A 6866-nucleotide genomic window follows, 5' to 3' on the forward strand; every position below is an offset into this window, starting at 1 on the left:
CTGTGAGCATGCCAGCCAGGTTCGTTCTTCACCCCACATTGCTGGCACTTAAATAGAATTCTAGAGACTGTTATGACCAAGAGGGGAGAGATATGCTTGGGGGTCTGGCAAGAGAAACATGTATTATTGTCTAGGAGCTGGAAGCTTCAGCACGAGGAAGAAGGTTTGAAAAATCTTGGCCTACATGTGGCTTTACCTAGTTTGAATCTCGTTTCTGTGGCTTATTTCATTCACGTGTTTTCTCGCTCACGGGACTAATGTTGCATATCTGGGACATGACATGCATAAGTTTCAGAACCAAAAATCCTATAGATCAGTAAGAAATATATGTCAAAAAATTTTATATATAATATATACATTATACACACACAATAAAATCTTGGATTGTGAGTAACTTGTTGTGCAAGTGTTCCGCAAGACGAGTAGACATTTCTGATAAATTTTAACTTGATAAACGAGTGATGTCTTGCAATACAAGGAGAACATGATGGCAAACATCACATGACAATTGAGCTAATGGTTCTCTCTCTCTCTCTCTCTCTCTCTCTCTCTGTTAGTCTCTCTCTCTATTTCTCTGTGGAATTGTGGGTGATCATCTCCTGTGCTCTGATGCTCTGCTTCAGGCCATGATGTTTGGCAGAAACCAGTGATTTTTCAGAATATTGGAAGGTGTCCACAACTGACACTGGTGTCTTTTTTGTCACTTCAAAGCACCTATGGGTAGTCCTTTGCTTTTCATACAAGAGTAAGCTGAGGAATGCTTTGCTTCACTATAGGTCAGGCTGCCTGCAGATATAGACCCTTTCCTCTGCTGCCCTATTGCCAGCTACATTAAATAGATTAAATAGAGCATATGACAAGAGCTTATTAATACTGTAGTGTAGTCAACATCCGTTAGCGATAATGAAACATCCTACCCAAGAACCCTTTTATCCCTTGTCTCCGTCACACCAGCCACGAAGGTTTTCAAAGGTAAGTACAGGTTAATTTGTTAATTTTTCTTTATATTTTGTATTTTCTTTATTACTTTATATTATAGTGCAGTATTGTAATGATTTTTATATAAATATTTTTGGGTTGTGGAACAAATTATCTGAGTTTCCATTATTTATTATGGGGAAATTGGGCTTGATAGAAGTGCTTTGGATTACAAGCATGTTTCTAGAACAAATTATGCTCGTAAACCAAGGCTTTACTGTATTTATTTGTTCATATTTAAAATAGCACTGTGCATAATTCATATATTACAAAATTGTAATGCTTTAGTGCTCTGGTTATGAGAGCTTTTATAGTATGTTAGAGCAAATTTGGACATCCATCCCCAACAGACTTGGGGGTTGGTAGGACACAAAAGATTTTGCTCAGACCCTAATTCTGTTTGGGAAAAAAAAGGAGAAATAGTATAAGTCCTTTCTAATCTCTCTAAGAGCAAAAATGATTTCCAGATAAGACATTTAACCACAAGTCTTTTGATATCATTTGAGTTCAGTAAGGAACAGTTTCTTGGTGGTGTTTGTTTGAACAGGAAAAAGGCTGTACAAATTTGGGACAAAGGTTTCTTATTAGAACTCTGAAAAAGATGATGATGTCGGATATATTTGAAACAATAAATGACAATCATGTTATTTCCATCGTTTTATTTCCCAGGGAGGAAAAATGAAGCATATGATGTATGTTGGGGCTTCAGGACAATACAAGGAAGTTTGGGTAAGGATGTCCCAGAAAAATCTCCCTCCTGACTTCTCTTGTCAAATGGGAGTAGACAGATAGGATGCTTTTTTGAAATATAGACCATTCTCTTACTTGTCCTTATAGGCAAAATATATTAGATGGCAAGTGGTTATTCCGAGATAGTTTGCCTTGGCAGAAGCAAACATGTTGAGACAGAATTTGTTAAGACAAAATATTTTTATAAAAAGTATTCTAATAATAACTGCAAATTATAGTTGCCAGGAAGATTCCTTCTCATTTGACAATTTGTGAAGCAACAATCTCCAGTTAGAGTACATGAAGCCATGGGTGTGGAGTCTTGGATGGAGTTGGTAGTAGTGACAATGAACCAGAGCTGACACTCTGTCGTTCAGCACTCCCTCCCTGTTCCTTTGTCTTGCTCACCAAAAATCTGTTGTAATTCCTACAGAGTTACTATGAGGGAAGACTGAGTGACCCATGAAACTCATTAAATGAACTTTTTTTTCCCTAAAATATCTTTGTCTCCTTGTTTTCAACCCCTATTCTCTCTTCTCTTGACTATAAACGGGGCTCAGTAGCAGCAGACTGGTCTTGTGCAGCCCCTTCTTTGGACAGTCTTTTCTTGATTGTTGTATTCATCAGTCCTGCATTTCACTTTTTGCCCTCTTGAAATGTATCAAAATCTTTCTGTGGCTGATGACTTCCACATTCTCTTGGCTTTGGTTGGTATAAATTTTGGTATTTCTATACTTGTATTAAATATGATTTCAGGAAGAACAGAAAGTAAACGTGTTTTTCTAGTCTGCTGCCTTGAATTGAAAATACCTGTTGATTTTAGCATTCAACATTCCCATATAAAAAAAAACCCAACCTCAGCATTCACATTCAACTTTTCTTGAGAAATCACTAAGGATTTAGGATGTTGTCATTTCTAATGGGAAAATAATACCTATCTCATGGAGTTGATTTGAGGACTAAATGAGATAATGAACATGGAAAATTATTTGTAAAGTTTAAAGTTGTTAAGAGACTTGTATGAGAGGCAAGATGGCAGAGAAGTAGAGAGCTCTGTACTTTTCACCCACTCGCATCTCTTAAACAAAGAATGGCTGAAGCCATAGGACACTGAACCACAAGAGTCTGGGAGGAAAAAGACAAAGTCCATTAAGAAGACAGCCTCATAGTTGTGTGATTGCGAACTGGGGAAGATAAAAATGGGCAGGGACTCAGAGGCACGGAGGGGAAGGAGCCCCCTCCGCGGAGAGCCATGGACAGACGGACAGACAAAGGGAAGAGAAAGAGTAGCTGAAACTGCTCAGAGAACTGTCCCTGGAGAAAAGAAAAACCTCCGCTCGGGACAGAGAGGGATCCTATCATCTCATCTCTAACTGCAGGGCATTCAGAAACAGATCCTATTTCTAGCTATGGCACTGACTTTGGGCTGGGCGCCCCAATCTCAGGCAGCGCCAGGAGAAACTGCTCTGCTGCTCTTTCTGCTGGATGCCCTGATGAATCCCCAGCTGGGAAGTGGCCCGGCCTGCAGGATTACATTTTGGGCGGTATCATTAAAGCGCTTGGACTAAGATCTGGAAATGAGGCAGGGCTTGGGACATAGAACACAGCCCACCTTGGCTACCCCGGCGGCACAGGGAGATCAGACCCAATAAAGTAATTTCCAGTGCTTGGTTCAGGAAGGGACTGGGGCACTGCCAGTTTTCTCCCACAACCACCAAGGTGGGGCCTCAGGAAGAGATCCGCGGGACCACAGTGGAAGTGAGAACTGCCTACACCAAACCACACCCATCCGCCCTGGAGAGATGCTTTTTTCTTTTTACCAGAGCCCAGGGCAAGACCAATATGGATGCACTGCCATGATTCATTCTAGATCAATTCTTTCTATTCAGATATATTTTCCTTTGTCTCATTCTTATCCCTGCCTTCTGCTGGACTGGGCACTCTGGTCATTGGTTTGCTTAAACAGTCACAGTTCATCCATTCTCTTGATGCATATTCTACACTTCCATCATTACCTTCCTTTCTCTCTCTCTCTCTGGAATAATCAGACTATATAGTTTCTTTGGAAAACATTATATTAAATTCATTCTCCTAACATCCTACCATAATCTCCTCTTTCTCTCTAAAAATTAAGCCTTTTAGTCTCTCTGCCTGGTCAATGTTCAATTTTGCTTTCTCCCCACGCAGTCATTTCTTTCTTTGTATATGTTCTTCCATCAACACTGCCCCCACCCTGCTCTTTATTTCCAGCTGGGATTTCTGGTTTTATGCTTTTAGACTGTGCTTTGCCTTTTGTTGTTGTTGTTGTTTTTCCCCTTTCAGTTTGCTTGTTTGTTTGATTTGTCTGTGCATTTGTGTGCTTTTGTTCCCTGTGTGTTTGTCTGTCTGTTTTCCTTTTCAGGGCTACCTCAAGAAACAAACAAAAGTACACATGATGGAAAGTCCCAAATATCACTAAAAATAAGGAAAAAAAATATACAAAGGCACAACAAGAGAGACTAAGGGACACCATTAAAAGAACATGTCCTGAATAAACAGGCCATGGACAGGCAATGAGCCTCCTTTAATATAGCAGAACTCGCAGGTGCAGAGCACAGAACAAGCTTTTAAAACTGACAAGAGACAGAAAGCTAGCAAAATGATGAAACAGAAGAACTCTCCTCTAAAGACATTCCAGGAGGGAATGACAGCTAAAGAATTGTTCAAAACAGATATAAGCAACATAACTGACCAAGAATTTAGAGCAATGGTCATAAAATTAACTGCTGGGCTTGAAAAAGGCATGGACGACACCAGAGAAGCTATTGCTAAGAAGATTATAGACCTCAAAAATAATTGTGATGAATTTAAAAATGCTATAAATGAGGTGCATAATAAAATGGAGGCGGCCACTGCACAGATTGAAGAGGCTGAGAGGAGAATAGATGAACTAGAAGACACATGATAGAAAAAGAGGAAGCCAAGAAAAAGAGAGATCAATTGATCCAGGAACACGAAGGGAGAATCTGAGAACAGAGTGATGCAATCAAATGGAACAATTTCCAAATCATAGGAATTCCATAAGAAGAAGAAGAGAGAAAAAGGAGCTGAAGGGTACTTGAACAAATTATAGCTGAGAACTTCCCCCATCTGGGGTAGGAAACAGACAATGAAATCCAAGAGGCACAGAGAACTCCCCTCAGACATAATTTGAATCTATCTTCTACACAGCATATCATAGTGAAACTGGCAAAATGTAAGGACAAAGAGGGAATTCTGAAAACTGCTAGGGATGAAAGGGCCCTAACATACAAAGGGAGACCTATCAGCGTAGTTGCAGACCTATCTACTGAAACCTGGCAGGCCAGAAAGAAATGGCAGGGAATCCTCAATGTGATGAACAGAAGAAATATGCAGCCAAAAATCCTCTATCCAGCAAGCCTTTCATTCAGAATAGATGGAGAGATGAATGTTTTCCCAAAGAAACAAAAATTGACAGAATTCATCACCACTAAACCAGGCCTACAAGAAGTCCTAACGGGGACTCTGTGAGGGAAATGTTGCAAGGAACACAAGGTACCAGAGACACCAGTGCCAGCATGAACTCTACAGAGAACACAAAGACTCTAAACCCGTATTTTTCAGTAATAACACTGAACCAGTATTTTCACTATGAGCGTCAGCAGCTGCTAATGGTGCAGGTATCTCTTCTTAATAATGTCTACTGTTTCTATAAATTCAAAATTTTAAAACAACATGATGAACTAAGAATAAATATGATTGTACTTCAGAATGAACAACAACCATACCTGTAAATAAATTTAAATGCAACATAAAAACACACAAATATAGATATAACTATAATGTGCCTCTGCTGTTAATTATGAACCCTAGTTGTGCTTCCTTAGATATTTTCTATGCTATGATTATTTCCCTAGAGTCATTATCAGTTGTCCTTCAGGGGCAGCAGTGTGGTTAGAAAACAGTCATTTTGATGCCTCGCTAAGGTTTTGCTGTTTAACTGTTTCATCCTCCTTAAATAGAAGTTATGCTTAAACTGCTTACATTTCATTTTCCATTGCTTTTCTTAAAGATTTTTATCTAGGAAAGTAGCATAAGGAGTTAATTCACAATACAGGAAAAAGATTTAAGCAAAAAGATATACTATGTAAGAAGGAAATTTAGATTGTGCTTAAATACCATTATATTTGCTTAAATACCTTTTAGGACATAAGCTCACATTACTGAATGTTAAGAGTTATATTTTCAGGGGTGCCTGGGTGGCTCAGTCGGTTGAGCGTACGACTTTTCATACCGGCTCAGGTCATGATCTCACAGTTGTGAGATCGAGCCCAGCATCATACTCCATGAATAGAACCTGATTAAGGTTCTCTTTCTCTCCCTCTGCCCCTCCCCCGCTCATCCTAGAGCACACACACTGTCTCTCAAACAAGAGTTATATTTACAAATATATTTGTAATGGATTATGAAATATTTTATTAAAATGTTAATTATTCAAACTGTATGAAAATGATAAATTCTGCACATGATATGATAATCAATCTAACACAGAAATAAAGTTTTATATAAAAGACCTTGAAATAGATAATGTTAACTATGGATATACCTGGGGGGTAAGCTTAGTGATTTTTTCCTCTTTCTACTTGTATTTATTTCCCATATTGAGCATATATTACTATTAGCTCTAGAAATCTTTATTTTCATTTCATTTTATTTTTTTAGGTTTATTTATTTCGAGAGAGAGAGAGAGAGAAAATTAGTGAAAGAGAGGCAGAGAGAGAGGGAGAGAGAGAATCCCAGGAAGAAACCGTGGTATGAGGGCAGAGCCCGACAAGGGGCTCCATCTCACAACTGTGAGATCATGACTGAAGTCAAGAATAAGACCTCAACCAACTGAACCACCAGGTACCCCTTTTTATTTTCATTTTAAAAGAAATCCTATCAGCTGATTGAAGATCATAATTACAAAATATTTTATTATTCTGGGATGTAATTTACTCAAATCTAATATTTTGAATTCATTTTTTAAGAAGTAGATATTCTACTTGAACTTCTTACAGTTTAACTGCATTCCAGTATTCTGTTCCATACTTTCTAGTTTGAAAATCTTTCCCCTTAGTATCCTAGCACTGAGAATTGCTCTGATATGAGTTTTGCAT

At 38.6% G+C, this 6866-nt stretch overlaps 1 long non-coding RNA gene across 1 annotated transcript; it reads left to right on the forward strand.

Annotated features, from left to right (window-relative positions):
* Window positions 1–780: 780 nt before the first annotated feature.
* LOC120230468 lies at window positions 781–6454 on the forward strand. The gene is made up of 3 exons (XR_005528032.1): window positions 781–972; window positions 1648–1707; window positions 6430–6454. It is a non-coding gene; the product is annotated as an uncharacterized LOC120230468 (long non-coding RNA).
* Window positions 6455–6866: the final 412 nt, after the last annotated feature.

The sequence above is a fragment of the Hyaena hyaena genome, unplaced genomic scaffold (genome assembly GCF_003009895.1).
Source record: "Hyaena hyaena isolate Hyena2069 unplaced genomic scaffold, ASM300989v1 scaffold_43, whole genome shotgun sequence".
Taxonomy (NCBI): domain Eukaryota; kingdom Metazoa; phylum Chordata; class Mammalia; order Carnivora; family Hyaenidae; genus Hyaena; species Hyaena hyaena.